Genomic DNA, 22,997 nt, shown 5'->3' with positions numbered 1-22,997 from the left:
TTGCACCACTGCACTCCAGCCTGGGTGACACAGCAAGACTCCATCTCAAAAAAAAAAAAAAAAGAGAATGTATTACTTCAATCGCAGGATTTTTGAAATGATCTTGTGAAACCTTGATACCTTTTGTAGCCACTGGCTGCAAACACAGACTCATCCAGTGTAGACACAGATCTTAGTCTATTCAAAATGCTCATTTAGGCCAGGTGCAGTGCCTCACACCTGCAATCCCAACACTTTGTGAGGCCAAGGAGGGAGGATTGCTTGAGGCTAGGAGTTTGAAACCAGCCTAGGCAACATAAGAAGACCCCATCTCTATTTTATAGACTTTTTTTTTTTAATGCTAAAACGAAAAAGTACCAGATTCAAACAGAGACAATTTCCATCCTTCCACAACGTGACTTAACTTCTTCCCTGTAACCACTGATCTGACTTTTATCACTGTGGATTAGATTTGTCTGTTCTAGGACTTTGAATCAATGGAATCATACAGTACTTACTCTTTTTTTGGCTTTTTTCTCTCAATATCATGTTTGAGAAATCCATCTTTGTTGTTGTTTAAGGCTAAAGTTTATTTCTTTTTATTGTTAAATAGTATTCCATTATATGGATATACCACAATTTCTTTATTCATTCACCTGTTGAACATTTGGGCTGTTTCTAGTTTGGGGCAATAACGAATAAAACTGTTACACACATGCTTGCACATATCTTTTTGTGGGCATATGCACCTGTTGCTATTGAATGAATAGTTGGAACTAGAAACACTGGGTCAGAGTAGGTATATGTTAACTTTAGAAACCTTTTTTTTTTTTTTTTTTTTTGAAGCAGGGTTTCATTCCCATTGCCCAGGCTGGAGTGCAGTGGTGCAATCACAGCTTACTGCAGCCCCAACTTTCCAGGCTGAAGTGATCTCCCCGCCTCAGCCTCCTGAGGAGCTGGGACTACAGGGACGCACCACCACACCTGGCTAATTTTTGTATTTTTTGCTGGAGACAGGGTTTCACCATGTTGCCCAGGCTAGTCTCCAACTCCTAGGCTCAAGTGATCTGCCCACCTCAGCTTTCCAAAGTGCTGGGATTACAGGTGTGAGCCACCGCAACTGGCCCATTTTTCCATTTTTAATAGCAAACAATAACTCATCTTGAAATTCCATCAAGAATCACACTGTAGGCGGCTGGGTGTGGTGGCTCACACCTGTAAACCCAGCACTTTGAGGAGGCCGAGGTGGGCAGATCACTTGAGGTTAGAAGTTCAAGACTAGCCTGGCCAACATGGCCAAACCCTGACTCTACTAAAAATACAAAAATGAGCCGGGTATTGTGGTGCGTGCCTGTAATCCCAGTTACTTGAGAGGCTGAGGCAGGAGAATCGCTTGAACCTGGGAGGTGGAGGTTGCAGTGAGCTGAGATCATGCCACTGCACTCCAGCTGGGGCGACAGAGTGAGACTCCGTCTCAAACAAACAAACAAACAAAACCCAAATACATACACACACAGAAAGAAAACAAGATAGGATTTGTCACATGGAAGACTGGCAAACTGGAAAAAGCTTTATAACATCCAGTGCATTTGAGTGGGAACAGGAATAGGTGCTCTCACAGAATGTGGGAGGCTGTGTAGATCTATAACTCTTTGGAGGGAGTGTTGGTTACGGATGATGCCCACTGGCATGTAACAGAAAGCCAGACTTCATCAAATAGGGATTTATTAACTTTCAAAAAAAGATGCTAAGTCTAGAGACAGGCATCCCAGGCTAGTGCAGCCTCTCTGCGACATCACCAGGGTCTCAGGCCCCTCCACCATGCTTAGTACGAAGCTTTTACTCTCACATTTGCCTCATTGTGACCTCATCGTTACAAGATGACTGCTTTACCCCCAGCGTCGGGTTCACATTCCAGGCAAAAAGAAGGAAGTGGCGAGGAGAAAAATGTGGCGCCTCTATCAGGAAATCAATGCTTTCTTAGATGCCTCCAGCTGACTTTTATTGACATCTGAGTGTATGGAACTGCATCCACCCCTAGATGCAAGAAGAGCTGTAGATTTTTTAGCTCAGCACATTGCCTATTTGAGTGAAATCAGATATTGGTTTACCTGATCTGGCCTCAGCTGACTATCTCTTCTCTTATGATTCTACTCTAACTTCTGTTCTTCAACCTCACTGACTTTCACAGGTACTGTTAGCATTTTACCCAGATCCTTTTAAGATCCCCTTTTCCTCCATGTTGTGTGTGCCCCCAACTTTGCTAAGCTTTTTCTCTTAACACTTAGTACTTAGTACCCAACACCTAGCACCTAGTACCTATGGCTCTTTGGATAGGGCCCTACTGGAGCCCACTTTGCCCAGAGGAAGTGCCTGAGAATTTACTTGAAAAAGTTCCCTGGGATGACCCTAGCCAGGTGTTGATGGGAGGAGAGTTTGAAAGTCTCAGCAACCTTGCCTTAGGTTGGAACAAACACTGAGGTGTAACTTATGTGCCAGCACTCCCCTTCCTACCCCACTCTACCTTACCCCGCTCCGCCCCTCCCCCGTAGGATCAGGCTGAGACTACCTTCCTCTGGATTTTGCATGAAATCACACGCTTGCTTGGTTTCCTCCTCTTCCCTGCCCTGCTTCCCCTACGCCCTTGCTGGTTATTCCCCACCCTACCCCTAAGGGAGCACTAATGAATCACTTATACAGGAATCCTCTCAGAGTCTGCTTCCGGATCCCCTGACCTAAAACACCAGCCAACTTGCAGTTTCTAGAGCATGCTAAGCACGTTCCTATCACAGGGCCTTTGCACGCTGCAGGAATACCTCCCCCCAGACACACGCACAGTTCACATCTGCACTTTGTGTCTTTGCTCAAATGCTACCTCATCAGTGAGTATTTTCTTTTTTCCCTTTTTTTTTTTTAGACGAATCTTGATCTGTTGCCCAGGCTGGAGTGCAGTGATGCTATCCTGGTTCACTGCAACCTCCACCTCCTGGGTTCATGCAATTCTCCTGCCTCAGCCTCCTGAGTAGCTGGGATTACAGGTGTGTGCCACCATGCCCAGCTTATATTTGTATTTTTAGTAGAGAAGGGGTTTCACCATGTTGCCCAGGCTGGTCCCAAACTCTTGACCTCATGATTCACCCGCCTCAGCCTCCCAAAGTGCTGGGATGATAGGCGTGAGCCACCACGTCCGGCCATCAGTGTGTATTTTCTTAACCACACTGCCTGAAATAGAACCACTCCATCAACTTCTATCCTTTACCCTGCTTAATTTCTCTATGCCATTTAGCATGGCTTAACAGTATTTAATACACAGGGTTTTGTTTATTGTCATTCTCTCCTACCATAAGGTAAGCTCAGAGGCCAGGAACTTCATCTTGTTTTATTCTCCTCTGTATCCCCCTCACTGGGATTGACTAATGCCTTCCAGAAGAAAGGCCTTGACTAGGTGTGGTGGCTCACACCTGTAATCCCAACACTTTGGGAGGCCCACCTAGGTGGGCGGATCACCTGAGGTCAGGAGTTTGAGACCAGCCTGACCAACATAGAGAAACCCTGTCTCTACTAAAAATACAAAATTAGCCGGGCATGGTGGCACATGCCTGTAATCCCAGCTACTCGGGAGGCTGAGGCAGGAGAATCGCTTGAACTCAGGAGGTGGAGGTTGCGGTGAGCTGAGATCATGCCACTGCACTCCAGCCTGGGCTCAAAACTCTATCAAAAAAGTAAAAAAAAGAAAAAAGAAAAAAGAAAAGCCTCAGGTATATTTGCTGGTTGAATAAATTATTGAATATCTAAGGAGCTATGCAGACTTAGGTAGTAGACAGTGGGTTTTAGCTTTGAAGAAGGAAAACAGCTTTGTAGATTCCAGCATTTATTGATACACCAAAGCTGAGTCAGGAGCCGGAGGGAGCTCATGGTCTCAAGGAGGACCCAGACCCCACTCCATAGTGGCCTGTGCACTAGGCTATACAGACACAAAGGAAGAAACAATCACTTTTGCCTAGGAGAATCCAGGAAGGCTTCATGGAAGAGGCCATATTTGACATTAAAAAGGATCAGTTTCTCTGGAGGAGAAGGTGGGGTTGCAGTCCTGTTAGCAATAGCTTGTAGGAAGGCATAAAGTCCATGACCTGTCTGGTATGGACAAATTAAACAGTGCCTGAGGAGAGCCACAGGATACTGCAGGACAGAAAGCGATAAGTCACCAGAGGACAGCCAAGGACCTTGAATACTGAGGTTTGTCCAGAGGGCAGTGGAGAGCCAAGTGCGGGGCTTAAGCTGGGAGAGGGGTAAAGGCGAGTAGGGTCAGAGCTGGGTTTTAGCAAGTTACTCCTGATGGTGACATGGACGAGGTTGAGAGGGGAAAACCAGGGACTGGGAGGTCGGTTGAGGTCTCCCTTGATGTCACCCGTCCAATTTCAGCTCCAGGTGCAGAGCTGAGATGTTGGCACCAGAGGGCGCTCTGACCCAGAACATGGCCCTCCTGCCATTCCCGGACTGCTCCCGCCGGGCACTCACACGGCCCTGTCAGAGACAGTTCACACCTCCAGCCTGGGCGCGACCTGTGGGCTCAGCACACAGGCCTTGGGAAATCTTGTACATTACGTCCTGTTATTTGACTTTGTCTTTCCATGTAATGGCTGAGACTGTGAGGTGCTGCTGGAGGTGCAGTGGGGAACAAATAGGCAAGATCCCTGCTGTCCTAGAGCATGTGGTCTAAGCCAGTGGTTCAAAGTGTGTTCCCCGGGTCAGGAGGCCTGGCGTCTCCTGTGAATGTGTAGAAGCACACATTCTCAGGACCCACTGCAGACCTGCTGAATCAGACACTCTGGGGCCCGTGGCCAGCAATCTCTGTTCTAACAAGCCCCTGTGGTGATTCTGATGATGTCAAGGGTGAGAGTTGCTGGTCTAAGAAAGCACTGCACACTATAGCAAGTGCCTTCAAAGGACTGATCCAGCAAGCTGTGGAAAGGCACTGACTCAAGGGAGTCAAGGGCCAAGCACAGAAGGCTTCCTGGAGGCAGTGTCTAGGAGTCAACCAGATAAAAAAGGGAGAGAAAGTCATTCCAAAAAGACAGAACAGTCTGGGTGCAGTGGCTCACACCTGCAATCCCAGCACTTTGGAAGGCCAAGGTGGGAGGATCGCTTGAACCCAGAAGTTTGAGACCAGAATGGGCAACATGGCAAGGTCCTGACTCTTAAAAAAAAAAAAAAAAAAAAAAAAAAAAAAATTTTTTTTTTTTTAAATTAGCCTGGCATGGTGGCTGGCATCTGTGGTCCCAGCTACTCTGGAGGCTCAGTTGGGAGGATTGCTTGAGCTCAGGAAGTTGAGGCTGCAGTGAATCATATTCTTGCCACTGCACTCCAACCTGGGCTAACAGAGTGAGATCCTGTCTCAATCAGTCAATCAATCAGTTCAAAAAGAGAGAACTGCGCCAAGACCCAGAAGGAGAGCTTAGTCTCTTATTGAACTCCAGCTCAAAGGGGCCTGACACAGAGAGGCTCAGCGTTTGTCCCACAAAGTTCGCTCTTGTGACTTCTAAGTATGGTCTCACGTTTTCTTCTTTTTAGATTTTTTATTTGTTGTTTTTAGTTGACCTTAAATACTCTCCATCCAAGAGGTCTCATGTTTTAAAAGATGTTGCTAGCCTGGGCAATCTAGTGAGACCCCGTCTCTATAAAAAACAAAAATTAAAAAAAAAAATTAGCTGGGCGTGGTGGCTTGCACTTGTACTCCAGATACTCAGAAAGCTGAGGTGGGAGGATTGCTTGAGCTCAGGAGGTCGAGGCTGCAGCCTGGGCAACAGAGCGAGACTCCATCCCTATTTGAAAAAAGACATCATCTTCCAAACAAGCTGCCTTAAATAATTAATCATTCATTTATTTCCTACTATTTATGAATCTATATATATATATAGCTCCTACCAGAGTTTTTGATTAGCATGAGATGTTCAGACTCCCTCTTCTGCATTAATCATTATAGCAACTACCATTTGCAGAGGGCTGACTCTGGGCCAGCCTCCATGCCAAGTGCTTTACATGTACTAGCTCATTCAATCACCACTAGAAACCTCTGAGTGGGGTCTTATCACCCCCATTTTACTTAGGAGAAAACTGACACTCAAAAGAGGCTAAGTCACTTGCTGAAAGGCACATGACTGACTGTGGTCTAACCCTGGCCCGTCTTCCTGTAGAGTGGACTTGATTCAAACGCTTCCCTGTTCCTTGGGAGTGATGGAGTTCCAGCCCGATAGAAAGATACCTGGCCTGTCAGCACATACAGTTTTATCCTAAGTAAATGCTTATGCATTCTTGTTATGCATTTAGAAGTCCTAATATAGTTCATGGTACCCATTCTATCTTGAGAATTCTCTAGGGTTCTGGGACTCCAGGTCAGAATCACTAAGCTAGTCCAACCTTTTATCTCTCCTTTTGCCATACTCAATATACAGATAAGAATGCGGAAGCCCAAGGAGGGGCAGTGAAGTGGAGGCAGCCTTCCAGGAATCCCCTCAAAGGATCCCCTCATGTCATAAAACTAGGAAAGACCTTCCTCAGCCAGACACGGTGGCTCACGCCTATAATGCCAGCATTTTGGGAGACCAAGACAAGAGGATTGCTTGAGCTCAGGAGTTCAAGACCAGCTTGAGCAATATAGTGAGACCCTGTTTCTACAAAAGATTTCTTCTTTTCTTTTCTTTTTTTAAAAACAAATTTCCAACACTTATTTTAAGTTCGGGGATACATGTGCAGCATGTGCAGATTTGTTATGTAGGTAAACGTGTGCCACAGTGGTTTGCTGCACAGATCATCCCATCACTCATGTATTAAGTCCAACATCCATTAGCTATTCTTCCCGATGCTCTCCCTTCTTCCACCTCCTACCCTCCGACAGGTCCTAGTGTGTGCTGTTGCCCCCCCACCATGTGTCTGTGTGTTAACATAATTCAGTTCCCACTTGTAAGTGAGAACATGCAGTATTTGGTTTGCTGTTTCTGCATTAGTTTGCTGAGGATAATGGCTTTGAGTTCCATCCATGTCCATGCAAAGGACATGATTTTATTATTTATTTATTTATTTTTTGAGATGGAGTCTCACTTTTCGCCTAGGCTGGAGTGCAGTGGCATGATCTCAGCTCACTGCAACCTCTGCCTCCCAGGTTAAAGTGATTCTCCTGCCTCAGCCTCCCAAGTAGCTGGGATTACAGGAGCCTGCCACTACACCCAGCTAATTTCCCATATTTTTGGTAGTGACAGGGTTTCACCATATTGGCTAGGCTGGTCTTGAACTCTTGACCTTGTGATTTGCCTGCCTCGGCCTCCCAAAGTGCTGGGAGTACAGGCATGAGCCACCATACCCAGCTGATCTCATTCTTTTTTATGGCTGCATAGTATTCCATGGTTCTACAAAATTATTTTTTAAAAATTAGCTGGGTGTGGTGGCACACACCTGTAGTTCTAGTTACTTGGGAGGCTGAGGCAGCAGGATTGCTTGAACGCAGGAGGTAGAGGCTGCTATGAGCCATGATCACACCACTAAACTCCAGCCTAGGTGACAGAGCAAGACCCTGTCTCAAAAAAGAAAGAAAAAAGAAAGAAAGAGAGAAAGAAAGAGAGAAAAAGGAAGGAAGGAAGGAAGGAAGGAAGGAAGGAAGGAAGGAAGGAAGGAAGGAAGGAAGGGAAAGGAAGAAAGAAAGGAAGGAAGGAAAGAGCTCCTTAGTCCTTCTGTCATTTTCCCCATCTCCTCCCTTTGTCCTCCCTCCTTACCTCACTCCCTGAATTCCTTCCTTCGCAAGCTTCTGGTGAGCCCCTGCTCTGTGCCAGGCCCCTGGTGCTGGGGACACAGGGTCGAACAAGTACTTCTTGCCATTCTTTCTATTTCTTGCGGGCTGTAGCACAGTGCCGCACATGCTACATTATTAAGTTATCTCCACCACAAACGCCGTTTCCACCAGATGCCATCAGTGGCAACACGATCTACAGTCTCACTCACTGGCGTTGCAGGATAGAATACAGCATAGCGCGCACCCACCTCCCCACCCCTCCATCCCTACCTACCTCTGCCCTCCTTCCTAAAAAGGGCAGACGCCATTTCCATTAGCCCTGTAGGGGGCACTGTCTGCCTCATCCCTTTTTTAAAAGGGACCAGCTGGTAGACAGACTTTGTGTATCTGCCTTTTCTCCTTCGTGCTTTCCATTGGTGACTCATGGCTAATCAATTTTCTCTCTTCCTTGTGCCAGCTTTATAGCCAGGCTTTGCCATCGCCTGGTGGGCGAGTTGTGTTAGTCTGTGTTTGTGTTAATAAATTAGTTCGAGTAACATTATCTGTGCTGGCTCCTAGGAATACAGACAACAGTGAGCCCTGGTGTCTGCCCTAGGGAAGCTCACAGTATGGTGTGGGAAGGCGAGGTTGCTATTCCCGCACTCTGTGAAAAGGCTGCTGGATAGGGTAGCTTCATTGTTAAGCGTGGGCTTGCACTGCATTTAGGGCCTATTTACTACGCCCCAAAGAGCCCTGGGCAACCCAAGGGCCCCTTTGGCTCTCTTGGCTCTGAAAGGAAGTCAGGAGTCTTGGTGGGAAACCTCTAACAGCCAGAGGAGGGAAACGTGGCCCAGGAGAAAACCCTATTTGTTAGCAGTCTGGGAGTCATCTGTCCTTCCAGACCGACTTTTAGTAAGCATAACATCAATTAAAATACTTTTTTTTTTTTTTTGACACAAAGTCTTGCTCTACTGCTCAGGCTGGAGTGCAGTCGTCGAGCTTGGTTCACTGCAACTTCCGCCTCCCGAGTTCAAGCAATTCTGCCTCAGCCTCCTGAGTAGCTGGGATTACAGGCGTGCGCCACCATGCCCAGCTAATTTTTGTATTTTTAGTAGAGATGGGGTTTCACCATGTTGGCCAGACTGGTCTCAAACTCCTGACCTCAAGTGATCTGCCTGCCTCGACCTTAAAATAATTTTGAATAAAGATGTTCTTTAACACTGTTACAAAAGTAGTAATGTGCTCAATGAAAAAATTTCAGTGATAGAGAAATAAAATGAATTTCAATCTTTGCCTTCAATCTATCTCACTGTCAGCACTTTAGTATGTTAATTTCCAGGTATACATAATACATATTATAATCATATAGATACATATGTGTATGTGTTTTTATATACAAATATATGTGGAAAGAGCTAGAGAGATTATTTTCTTTCTTTTTTTTATTTTTTGAGACGGAGTTTCACTCTTTTCACCCAGGCTGGAGTCCAATGGCGTGATCTCAGCTCACTGCAACCTCCACCTCCCAGGTTCAAACCATTCTCATTCCTCAGCCTCCCGAGTAGCTGGGATTACAGGCGTGCGCCACCATGCCCAGCTAATTTTTGTATTTTTAGTAGAGATGGGGTTTTGCCATGTTGGCCAGGCTGGTCTTAGAACTCCTGACCTCAGGTGATCCACCCCCCTTGGCCTCCCAAAGTGCTGGGATTACAGGCATGAGCCATTGCGCCTGGCCAATAGATAATTTTCAAAATATAAGTAAAAATATAATGAAATATTAGGCTGGAGGTGGTGGCTCACACCTGTAATCCCAGCACTTTGGGAGGCTGAGATGGGTGGATCACCTGAGGTCAGGAGTTTGAGACCAGCCTAGCCAACATAGTGAAATGCCATCAAACCCCGTCTCTGCTAAAAATACAAAAAATAAGCTGGGCATGGTAGCGGGCGTCTGTAATCCCAGCTACTTGGGAGCCTGAGGCATGAGAATCGCTTGAACCTGGGAGATGGAGGTTGCAGTGAGCCGAGATCGTGCCACTACACTCCACCCTGGGGGTTAGGGCAAGACTTTGTCTCAAAAAAAAAAAAAAAATATATATATATATATATATATATGTATGTATGTGTAATAATAAACATATAAAAATACCTGTTATAACATGTTATCTATATAATAATACATCTTATAGATATATAATATATGTTATTCAAATTGCTTTGTCTTCCAAACAGAGCACTAAGACGGGCACATCTTTCCACATTGGCAGGTGTAGATGGATCTCCCTCATTCTTTTTATCAGCTGTATAGTATGGACATATCATGAAGTAACCAATTCTCTGGTGATACACATGTGATTCCTGTCTTTTGTTATTATAAACAATGCTGCAAAGAACCCCTATATATTTATCTTTGCTCACTTTTGCCATTATTTCAATAAAATAAATTCTCAAAGGTGGAATGGATTTGATCAAAGGGCGCATGAATATAAAGTTCTGATGAAATAGATGAATTTCTTTCCAAAAATAATGTTGAAATTTGCATTTGCCCCAGGACTGATGAGAGACCAACTGACACTCTCCCCAGCACTGGGTGCCTTTTGATTTTTGCAGAGTCTGATACATACATGAAATATATTATTCCATTGTTGTTTTCATTTGGATTTCTATAGAGTCAAACATCTCTTCCTGAGTTGATTGGCCATTTGAATGTCATCTTCTATAAAGTGTATTTTCCCATGTCATTTGTCTATTTTTCTTTTCTTTTTTTGAGACAGTCTCACTCTATTGCCCAGGCTGGAGTGCAGTGGTGTGATCTTGGCTTACTGCAACTTCCTCCTCCCAGGGTCAAGCGATTCCCCTGCCTCAGCCTCCCAAGCAGCTGGAACTACAGGCGCCTACCACCATGCCTGGCTAATTTTTGTATTTTTGGTAGAGACAGGGTTTCACCATGTTGCCTATGCTGGTCTTGAACTACTGACCTCTATTGATCTGCCCGCCTAGGCCTCTGTAAGTGTTGGGATTACAGGTGTGGGCCACCACGCCTGGTCATATTTTTCTTACTCATGGTTTTCTTCCTTCCTTTGTACTTTTTAAATTTTTAAATATAATTTATTATTATTATTATTTTTTTTTTTTTTTGAGGCAGAGTCTCACCCTGTTGCCCAGCCTGGAGTACAATGGCGCGATCTCGGCTCACTGCAACCTCCACCTCCCAGGTCAAGTGATTCTCCTGCCTCACCCTTCCAAGTAGCTGTGGTCACAGATGCATGCCACCACACCCGGCTAATTTTTTGTATCTTCAGTAGAGACAAGATTTCACCATATTGGCCAGGCTGGTCTCGAACTCCTGACCTTGTGATCTGCGTGCCTTGGCCTCCCAAAGTGCTGGGATTACAAGCGTCAGCAACTGTTCCTGGCCTGTACTTTTTTTTTTTTAAAGTTGATTTGTAGGAAGTCTTTGCATATCATCTGCCATGTGGAAAGCAAATCAATACTTTTTATAGTTTAGTGTTTGTCATTTGCCTTGCATATGTTTTTTCCCCCTACATAAGTTTTAAAATATTTATGTAGTAAGATCTGTCCATCTTCTTTTTTTTTTTTTTTTTTTTTGAGATGGAGTTTCACTCGTGTTGCCCAGACTAGAGTGTAATGGCGCGATCTCTGCTCACTGCAACTTCCGCCTCCCTGGTTCAAGGGATTCTCTTGCCTGCCTCAGCCTCCTGAGTAGCTGGGATGACAGGCATGTACCACCACACCCGGCTAAGTTTTGTATTTTTAGTAGAAACGGGGTTTCTCCATGTTGGTCAGGCTGGTCTCGAACTCCCAAACTCAGGTGATCCACTAGCCTCAGCCTCCCAAAGTGCTGGGATTACAGATGTGAGCTACCACGCCCAGCCTGACCATCTTTTCCTTGAAAACTTCTGGGATTTGTGTCATATTTTAGAAAGATTTTCTCCACTCCATGATTAGGAAAACATTCTCTGATATTTTCTTCTAGCATGTTTATGGTTTTGTTTTTTACCTATGCATACTTAATCCATCTGGAATTTATTTCAGTGCATGCAGTAAGTTAGAGATTCAGTTTGGCTTTTTTCCAGAAGGCTCATCAACATGTAGTTTCCCCCTACATATGTGAAATGCCACCCTTATCGTACACCAGATTTTCTTATGTGGTGAGGTCTATTTGTGAATTCAATTCCACTCTACTTCTTTGTCTTCAGTTTCTGAGCTAACACGCTTTAATTATTGTAACTTTTAAGATGCTCACACTCTTTTCCAAACCTTTCTTACTATAATAGCAACAAATCTCCTGAGAAGCTGCACACCCTTTCTTTGGCTCTGTTAATGTCTCTGCAATGAGGTCAAACCGTCTCCTCAAGGTGACTGTAAATCTTTCTGCCCACTTTCCTTTGTTTATTCCACACTGAGCACCTGCTCTGTGTCTTGGCTGTGTGGGATCCGCAGAGACAGAGGGAGCAACACAGACGCAGACCCAGCTTTACATGCTGACTTCAGTGATTAACCCTCAAGGCCACCGTAATTTCCATGATGACAAGTTCAGGGACACTTCACCGTTGCTCCCAGGGACTCTCCTGGAAACCATGCCCAGATCTCATTGCTTTCGGATGCCCTCGAGCCATGGCTCAGCCAAGGCCAGTGGTAACAGAGCCAAAAGAAGTTAAATTTTAAATAAACCTGACTTCCTCTCCAACATTGTTAGAGAAACCCTGATCCAGTTCATTCTGTTCCCATTAGATAAGAAAAAGCCAAAAAAGATGCAGTCATTGGGAACTGTGGTATGCTGTGAGCTTTTGGAAATAGACCTCTTTCTTTCTTTCTTTCTTTCTTTCTTTCTTTCTTTCTTTCTCTTTCTTTCTTTCTTTCTTTCTTTCTGTCTCTCTTTCTTTCTTCTTTCTTTCTTTCTTTCTTTCTGTCTCTCTCTCTTTTTTCTTTCTTTCTTTCTTTCTTTCTTTCTTTCTTTCTTTCTTTCTTTCTTTCTTTCCTTTGTTTTTTTCTGGAAGGGAAGAAAATGGAAGAAAGACTCTGAGAAGCTAACTTATCTGGAAATGGTCTTTGAAGCTCAGCAGTGAGAAGACAGCATGGAATGGGTCTGGTCCTGTGACCTTGAGCACGTCATTGAACGTCTCTGGCCCCATTTCACAAACATTCAGGTGCAACAAACAGGCGCTGTGCCAGAAGCTTTATTTACGTACAGTCTTATTGGATCCTCAGAACATTCTTATGAGGTAGAATCATTATTCCCCGGTTTACGCACAAGAATACCAAGATTCAAAAGGGAAATAGACAGTATGCCCGAGGCCACTTATTTGGAAGGAGCAGAGCCAGCACAGGGTGCTTCTCTGTGTTACTGGGCAGAGTAGGGGGGTGGGGTGGGGCGGGGTTCCTCATCCCTGCCAGGAATCAGGACTCACGATGAAGCTACAGCCATTAAGACAGCATGGTATCCACACAGGGACAGACACGTTAACCCCTGAGAAAGAGTAGAGAGACCAGAATCAGTTCCACATATATATGGTATGTATATGCGGCAGGGGCAGCACATCACAGTGAAGAAAAGGAGGATGGGCCAATAAACAGAGCTGGAAAAATTACTTCACAGCATAAACAAAGATCCGCACTAGTTGGTTAAGGACCTAAATTTCAAAAATAAAACTTTAAAACTCTTAGTAGAAAATATAAGTGGTGTGCCTGTGGTCCCAGCAACTCGGGAGGCTGAGGTGGGAGGATCACCTGAGCCCAGGGAGGTTGAGGCTACAGTGAGCCACGATCGTACCACTGCACCTTGATACACTCATGTATGGTACACAATAGACAGCAATCAAGATGAATGAACTACAGAGACATGCCTCAGATATGAATTAATCTTGCCAATCTGATAGTAAGCGAGAAAAGTAGATCTCAAAAGATTATAGGCCAGGCACGATGGCTCATGCCTGTAATCCCAGCACTTGGGAGGCTGAGGTGGGCGGATCACAAGGTGAGGAGTTGGAGACCAGCCTGGACAACATAGTGAAGCCCCATCTCTACTAAAAATACGAAAAATTAGCCAGGCATGGTGGTGGGCACCTGTAATCCCAGCTACTCGGGAGGCTGAGGCAGGAGAATTGCTCGAATCTGGGAGGCGGAGGTTCCAGTGAGCCAAGATCGTGCCACTGCACTCCAGCCTGGGCGACAGAGCAAGACTCTGTCTCTGACAAAAAAAAAAAAGATTATATTATTTCGTGAAGTTAAAAATGACTAACATTAAAAATACTATTTTGAGCCTTCGAGCAACAGCAACACAAGATGGTAGTCAATTTATGAAAACAGAATATGCAGCTATAACAACAGAATATGGACCTAAATACTCCACAGCACCTCCCTTTGTAAGACTTGTAACAAAAGTTAGTAAGAATGGAGTTAGTAGTTCTAATGGAGTGGTGGACCAAGAACCTTATTAGTGCTAGCAAAATGGCAGAATCCATGTGACATCAAAGTTATCCTGCAAGAGCTTCAGTGTCTAATGAAGTCTAGTGAAAACATGAAATTCCCTCAGCCGCCTGAAGGACAGCATTACAGCAATTATCCAAAAGAAAAACCACAGGCCCTTTTCCTTCGAGCCCCTGGAGTTTGCTTTAAACGGCTTCATTTTCCACAGTAGTAAATTTTCTAGATACATCTTGTAGACCTCAAAGTACAGGAAAAGAAGCTCATTCAAAGGAAATTTATCTTAAGATACTGTAAATGATACTAATTTTTGTCCATTTGAAACATGTAAGTTGTGCTATAATCAAAAACGTACTCTTAAGGAATATATATCCTTGCAAGAAATTATAACAAGGAAAACGAGAATGGTGAGTAGGCAGGACCCAGGCTGATGGGGACCTGGTGCCAGGGAAGGAAGACTGACTCATCCATGAAGCACCATAGGCACCGTGCCTAGGGCCCACAATACTTTTAGGGGTCCATAAAAATGTGTTTTTTGTTTTGTTTTGTTGTGTTTTTTGAGACAGAGTCTCACTCTGTTGCCCAGTTTGGAGTGCAGTCATGCTATCTTAGCTCACTGCAACCTCCACCTCCCAGTTCAAGCGATTCCCGTGCCTCAGCCTCCTGCGTAGCTGGAACTATAGGCATACGCCACCATGCCTGGCTAATTTTTAATTTTTGTATTTTTTGTAAAGACGGGGGCCTTGCTGTGTTGCCCAGGCTAGTCTCGAACTCCTGAGCTCATGATCCACCCGCCTCAGCCTCCCAAAGTGCTGGGATTACAGAAGTGAGCCACCGCCCCTGGCCGTTATTATTATCTTTTTAATCAAAAGAAACTAATGAACTTTTTAGGTCAAAGAAAATGTTTTACTATATAACAACATATTCTTTATTACCAATGCAATCATAAAATATACGTATACATATATATTTTTGTACACGTGTGCTATACATATATTTTTTGTGCACGTGTATATGTGTGTTTAGGAAGAGGCCCACAAAAGCAAAATGTCCAGGATGCATGCTGCAGGGGATACATGTACAGTTATTTGAACCTAGAAAGTCAAGGTACTAGCTTTGGTCTGGGGTGAGATGTTACATTATTATTGTTTGTTTTTGAGAAGTGGTCTTGCTCTGTCCCCTAGGCTGGAGAACAGTGGCACGATCATGGCTCACTGCAGCCTTAACCTCCCAGGCTCAAGCTATCTGGGTCTACAGGCCTGTGACACTACACCCAGCTAATTTTTTCTATTTTTTGTAGAGGTGAGGATCTCTCTGTGTTGCCTGGGCTGGTCTCAAACTCCTCAAGCGATCCTCCCACCTTGGTGTCCCAAAGTCCTGGAATTATAGGCATGAGTCACTACCAGGCCTGGCCTCTTTTTTTTCTTTTCTTTTTTCTTTTTCTTTTTCAGAGACAAAGTGTTTCTAGAGACAGGGTCTCACTTTGTCACCCAGGCTGGAGTGCATTGGCACGACCACAGCTCACTTCAGCCTCGAACTTCTGGGTTTGAACAATCCTTCCATCTGGGCCTCACAAGCAGCCAGGAATATAGGCTCATGCCAACACACCCAACTAATTTGTTTTTATTTTTTGTAGAGACAGGGTCTCCGTATGTTGCCCAGGCTGGTCCTGAACTCCTGGGCTCAAGCCATCCTCCAGCCTCAGCCTCCTAAAGTGTCAGGCTTACAGGCATGAGCCACCATGCTGACCCTGGACCTGTTATGAACGTGCCATTGCCCAGGTGCGATGACTCATGCCTGTAATCCCAGCACTTTGGGAGGTCGAGGCAGGTGGATCACTTGAGGTCAGGAGCTTGAGAACAGCCTGGCCAACACGGTGAAACCCCATCTCTACTAAAAATACAAAAAAAAAAAAAAAAAAAATTAGCCAGGCATGGTGGCGTGCGCCTGTAATCCCAGCTACTCGGGAGGCTGAGGCAGGAGAATCACTTGAACCCAGGAGGCAGAGGTTGCAGTGAGCTGAGATCACACCACTGCACTCCAGCCTGGGTGACATAGTAAAAGACTCTGTCTCAAAAAAAAAGAATATGCCATAAACCAAGAATTATAATCATCTAATTTCATGGGCCTGGGATCCCCTTGAAAAACAATTAGCAAAGATATTAAATGTTGAATTTGTAAATACTTCCAAATAAAATCTTTTCAAAAGTTTTATTTCGAGATCTGAGCTTCCTTCTGTGCACATCACTTTTTAGATTTTGTGTTTGAAACAGCTACACAAAATTCCTGAGCAAAATTTTAAAGTGAAATTGAAATTTTAATGAAAGACTCTAACAGTACTTGCTTTTCTGGCGTGAATGAATGAAATTGCTCGAAATGATGTAAGTGGACTTTGAACTCAATTGAACTTTGTTGTGTCAAGTATTTCGAAACACTCACAATTTCAGAGAACCAAGCTGTGCAGCCAGAGTGAGTAGGGAAGAGACACAGCAGTTGTTGGCCGAGCACTGTGGAGAGTCTGTGGGCCAGCACCGGCACCCAGCAACTGTCAGTGGCCACAGATGCATGTGGCCCGTGTGCAGCAGCCAGCTTGGACAGGTGGCATCATGGATGAGGTGTTCTCCAAGGAGCTGGACCAGTGGATCAAGCAGCTGAACCAGTGAAAGTAGCTATCCAAGTCCCGGGTCAAGAGCCTCTGCAAGGAGGCTAAAGAAATCCCAACAGAAGAATCCAATGCGCAAGAGGTTTGGTGTCCAGTCACTGTCTCTGGAGATAAGCGTGGGCAATTTCATGATCTCATGGAACTGTTTAGAAAATTACCAGATGGCCGGGCGCAATGGCTCATGCCTGTAATCCTAGCGCTTTGGGAGGCTGAGGCGGCCGGATCGTTTGGGATCAGAGTTGGAGACCAGCCTGGCTAACACGGTGAAACCCTGTCTCTGTAAAAATACAAAAAATTAGCCGGGCGAGGTGGCGGGCCCCTGTAGTCCCAGCTACTTGGGAGGCTGAGGCAGGAGAACGGCGTGAACCCGGGAGGCGGAGCTTGCAGTGAGCCGAGATCACGCCGCTGCCTGGGCAACGAACGAGACTCTGTCTCAAAAAAAAAAAAAAAGAAAGAAAAGAAAAAAGAAAATTATCAGATACAGGCTGGACGTGATGGCTCACACCTGTAATCCTAGCACTTTCAGAGGCCAAGGCAGGTGAATTGTTTGAGCCCTGGAGTTCGAGACCAGCCTGGGCAATATAGCAAGACCCTGTCTCAAAAAAAAATTAATAGAAAATTACCAGATACAAATTACTTGTTTACAGGAGATTATATTGACAGAGTATATCATTTAATTGAAATAGTTATGTTGCTCCTAGCCCTTAGGGTTTCTTACCGTGAATGCTTCACCATTCTTCCAAGGGATCATGAGAGCAGGCAGATCACACAAGTTTATGGTTCCTATGATGAGTGTTTAAGAAAATATTGAAATGCAAATGTTTATAAATATTTTACAGATTTTTTTTTCAAAGACTGGGTCACCCAGATTGGAGTGCAATGGCACAGACCTGGCTCACTGCAGCTTCAATCTCCCTGGCCCAAGTGAGCCTCCTACTTCAGCCTCCCAGGTAGCTGGGACTACAGGTGTGCACCACCTTGCCCAGCTAATTTTTTGTATTTTTTTGTAGAGATGAGTTTTTCACCATGTTGCTTAGGCTGGTCTTGAACTCCTGGGCGTAAGTGATCCACCTGCCTTGGTTTCCCAAAGCGCTGGGATTACAGGCATGAGCCACCGTGTCCGGCCTTTACAGGCCATCTTCCTCTCACTGCCTAGGTGGATGGGCAGCTCTTCGGTCTCCATGGTGGCCTGTCGCCATCTGGAGATACACTGCATCACATCAGAACACTGAATTGCCTACAGAAAATTCCCCCGTGAGAGTCCAGTGGGTGACTTGCTATACTCAGATCCAGATGACCATGGTGACTGGGGTATATTTCTTTGAGGAGCTGGATACACCTTTTTGCAAGATAGTTCTGAGACATTTAATCGTGCCAATGGCCTCAGGTTGGTGTCTAGAGCTCACCAACTGGTGACGGTGGGACATAACTGGTGTCATGACTGGAATGTAGTAGCTATCTTCAGTATTCCAAACTATTGCTATCATTGTGGTAACCACACTGCAATCATGGAACTTGATAATACTGTAAAATATTCTTTTTTGCAGTCTGACCCAGCACCTCACAGAGGCAAGCCACATGTTACTCATTGTACCCCAGATTACTTCCTGTAATGAAATTTTAAGCTGGGCGTGGTGGCTCACACCTGTAATCTCAGCACTTTGGGAGGCCAAGGTGGGAGAATCACCTGAGGTTAGCAGTTCGAGACCAGCCTGGGCAACAAGGTGAAACCCCATCTCTACTAAAAATATAAAAATTAGCTGGGCATGGTGACATGCGTCTGTAATCGTAGCTGCTGGGGAGGCTGAGGCAGGATAATTGCTTGAACCCAGGAGGTGGAGGTTGCAGTGAGCTGAGATCGTGCCATTGTACTCCAGCCTGGGAGACAAGACCAAAAATCCATCTCAAAAAGAAAAAAGAAAAGGAAAAGGAATTTTAAATTTGAACAGGATTGCTGTGAATTATATATTGACTTAATGGAAATGGGAACAGCAACAGTAACTCCAAAGTGTAAGAAAATAGTTAACATTCAAATAATTTGTTTTCACATGGACCAAAAGCTGCGCCATATAAAAATACAAAGCTTTTTGTCACCAAGCCGTGATCACTTTAGAATGAACCAGTTCATTTTGTGCTGGAGCAACATGGTGTTTGCAGTTACTTTTGCTTTCTTTGAGAGACCGCACATAATAAGATGTAAATTCACTTTGTGAATACAATGTAACTTCCATCTAGCTATAGCTTTACTCAGCACGACTGTACATAGGGGTAGCAGAAAACAATCACTGGATCTTAATGAAATTTAAAAAAATAAATGCCAAGCCCTCCCCTCTACTTAAAAGTTTTGAAATCGCTCTGTTTATTTTTCAGGGATACCGTTTAATTTAATTATGACTTGCCTGTGCTCAGTTCGTCCCCTTCTCAAATCTCAGCCCCATGTCATTCTTCGTTATTGTCAGAACCTGGTGAGTGGTTTTGAACAGAGCTGTTTTTGCCCCTTCCTGTAAAATGATGTTTTATTGCACAAGAGCACTACAGAGTTTTTCATAATAAACTTGCAAACTCAGAAAAAAATACTCATGAAGCTCTTATTTGCAGTGTTTGTTATTAAAGCAGTCACCCTAAAGACTGTAACCAGCAGGGACAGATCCAGGTTTTGTGAAAGCCTGAGGTTTATATAATTGTGTGTGTGGAGGGGCGGGGGGGAAAGGAGGGCTCCTTATGAAAAAGATTGCAAAATTATAAGTACAAAATTAGGTACTACAGGAGATTGCATTACTGGACCCAATACTTCACCCCTCGTTTTGTCTACATTTTTGCCACATGACTTTGCAGTTTGGGCCACTAAAGAGTATATTTCTTGACTCTGGCCTTGGCTATGTAACTTGCTTTGGCCAATGGAATTGAGTGGAAGTAACAGCATGTTACTTCTGAGTCTGGGTCTTGCTTCCTTGTACCTTGTCATCAACATGAGGGCATTCACTGGTTAGCACAGCGGTCCCAGGAGGAAGATGAGGGGCACAGGGAGCAAAGCCATCCAGCTGACCCAGCCTAGATAGCCTAGCTCCCGACTGCTGTGGCCTAAAGCGGTAGCATTGCATTCCAGCTGATCTGCAGATCTGTGCCAATAAATGCTTGTGAGCCGCTGAGTTTGGGGGCCGTATGTTACACGGCAGTGCTGTACCAGTAACTAACAAATGCAGGTATAAACAGGAAGGTTTCTTTGTAATGGGAAAATAAATCACAGCAGATAAGATTTCAGCAGCTGACAAATAGTTCAAAAGTGACAGAATCCAGAAAAGTACATACATTTTTATTAATTGCCTGTCTGACATACCTCTGTAATATCCTATATGTTGGCTACATTTTCTTTGGTTGCTTCTCCAATATAACAACTTTTAACTTTTATTTTTTTTTTTTTTTTGTAATTTTGTGTTTCTACAGAGAGGAGGGAGAGAGGATTCTCTCTTTCTTCTGGCATGGTTTGTTGAAAAATACTTTTTAATTGGTAATTTAGTAAAGTTTCTTCTAGCATCATAACAGGCTTTGGGTCATGTTGTTTCAATTTTTAAGATTGTTGCCAAAGTTGTGAAAACCTCTGTCAAGTTTCTTTCAGGACGTTTTCAATTTTCTTGTGTAACAACTAATTGTAAATCTTTTAATTGATTCTCATTATCCTGTTTGTCATCAATGTCCTTTTGAAGTGGTATATTATAAATTTTATGCTTTCTTAGTTCAGTAATGTGCGTCAACTCAGCAAAAAATTAACTATTTTTTTCCATTGTGTCCATGATCTGCTCCTTATTATTATTTTTTTTTATTATTATTATTATTATTTTGAGACAGAGTTTTGCTCTTGTTGCCCTGGCTGGAGCGCAATGGTGCTATCTTGGCTCACCACAACCTCCGTTCCCACGTTCAAGCAATTCTCCTGCCTCAGCTTCGTGAGTAGCTGGGATTACAGGCATGCGCCACCACACTCAGCTAATTTTGTATTTTTAGTAGAGATGGGGTTTCCCCATATTAGTCAGGTTGGTCTCCAACTCCTGATCTCAGGTGATCTACCAGCCTCGGCCTCCCAAAGTGCTGGGATTACAGGTATGAGCCACCGCGCCTGGCCTATTTTTATTATTTTTAGACAGGGTCTCACTTTGCCACCCAGGCTGGAGTGCAGTGGCATCATCATAGCTCACTGTAACCTCTAACTCCTGGGCTCAAGTGATCCTTCTGCCTCAGCCCCCAGAGTAGCTAGCTGGGACTGCAGGTGCATGCCACAATGCCTGGCTAATTTTTATTTTTTATTGTTTTTGAGAGGGAGTCTTTATGCCATATCTTATGGGCTAGAAAGAAATGTATTTAAAAATAAAATGAAAGAGTTGAGGGTCTTTGCTACGTTGCACAGGCTGGTGTCGAACTCCTGGGCTCAAGTGATCCTCTCACCTTGGCCTCCCAAAGTGCTAAGCTTGCAGGCATGAGCCACTGTACCCAGCTATTCCTTTTTAGTAATTGGATTACCAAAGACTCCAGAAGGCTATTCATACCTGCTTTGCAAATTTATCTTTTCCTCCTACTGAGTTACTGCTTTTGGAATGATCTGAAATTCTTTTGTTACCATTTTCTTCCATCGATTTTCTATTGATTCCTACTGGCTTCATTGTTCATTTTTATGGCCTTTATTTTATGCTCTATTAAGCTTTAAATATTTTATGTCAGCTATTTAATATATAAATTTAAGGATAACAAAAGGAAATGTGTAATTTCTTAACTGTTTTATTGGAAATCAGATGTCTGTCCTTCAGAGAGGCCTTGACCACTCAAATTATGGAGCTCTTCCCAGCATTTTTCAACCCTTGGTTTGACTTTCTTTTCCTTTATAGCAGGTGATCTGATGTCAAATTACGTACTCACGTGTTTGTTGTCTGTCTCCTCCAGTTATAAGCTAAGGAATTAGCTCCTTGAGCCCTAGAACATTGACAGATAAATAGATATTTGTAAAGTCAATGAATGAATGAGTTTCCTAAGTGACAACCAGTGTCCACACCGTGATTTCTGTCCAGCTGCTCGACCCACTTCTAGGACTGGTAAGAGTCAGTGACTGCTGAGAATCCACTGTGCCCCGAACCCTACTAAAACTCCCCACCCCCATCTCCTTTGTACTAAACTGGGTCTCCATTTGTAACATCTTTTCCATTTAAAAAAAAAAAGTGTGGCCTGGAGTGGTGATCCCAGCACTTTGGGAGGCCAAGGTGGAAGGATCACAGGAGCCCAGGAGTTTGAGATCAGACTGGGCAACATAGTGAGACCCTGTCTCTAAATAAATAAATAAATAAATAAAAATTAAAAAGGGACAGACTCAGCCTTTTTTGATATATTATGCAAGTTATTTCTCTCTCAACCCGAAGTCTCTGTTCAACCTATAGTTACTTTGCCTACTTTTATATTCTTAATATAGCATGATTTGGCTTCCTGTATTATTCTCACTCCCCTTAAATGAGTAACCCCATTTGCAGCCTCCAACTCAGCATATCCTAAACTGAATGCATCACACCTCCTGCATGTGCGTGGGTTCATCGTCAGTTGCTCAGCCGCTCAGGCCGAGTCCAGATGCATTCTCAGCAGTTCTCTCTTCCAATTGCCGCCCATTCTCCATCAGTCACTTATTTCTATCATTTCTTTGATTTCCTCACCATTTCTCTCATGCTTGCATTTCTCTCCTTCCCCACAGCCAGCACCCCAGTCCAAACCCCTGTCTTCTCTCACCTGGATCAATCTCCTACTGGTATCCTCTATCAATCTCTGAAATGGTTTGTTAAGATGGAGATACGATGTGGTCACTGCTCTGGTTGAAACCTTCAACAGCTTCCCAGTGCTCCTGGGATAAAACCCTCAGTCCTCACATGCCCCGCCAGGGCCTGCACGGTCTGCCCCCCTCTGCAAATTCATCTTCTACCTCTGCCGTCTGGTTCCCTGCACTTTTGCCGCTCTGGCCTTCTCTGAGTTCTTCCAAAATGCCAAATTATTTCCTGACTTAGTATCTTTGCACACACTGTTCCCTCTGCATGGAATGCCCTTCCATCTCCTCTTGGCCTGGCAACTGATGCTTATCCTCAGTCTTAGTTTAAATGGTGCATCCTCCAGGAAGCCTTTCTT

General features: G+C 44.3%; 2 pseudogenes; both read left to right on the top strand.

Moving 5' to 3' along the window:
• The first annotated feature begins 12,286 nt into the window (after positions 1-12,286).
• LOC101002252 lies at positions 12,287-14,768 on the top strand (annotated as a pseudogene).
• Positions 14,769-16,204: 1,436 nt separating this feature from the next.
• LOC101011703 lies at positions 16,205-18,547 on the top strand (annotated as a pseudogene).
• Positions 18,548-22,997: the final 4,450 nt, after the last annotated feature.

Source organism: Papio anubis, chromosome 1, assembly GCF_008728515.1.
Source record: "Papio anubis isolate 15944 chromosome 1, Panubis1.0, whole genome shotgun sequence".
NCBI classification, from domain to species: Eukaryota; Metazoa; Chordata; class Mammalia; order Primates; family Cercopithecidae; genus Papio; species Papio anubis.
This window is presented reverse-complemented; position numbering and strand designations above follow the sequence as displayed.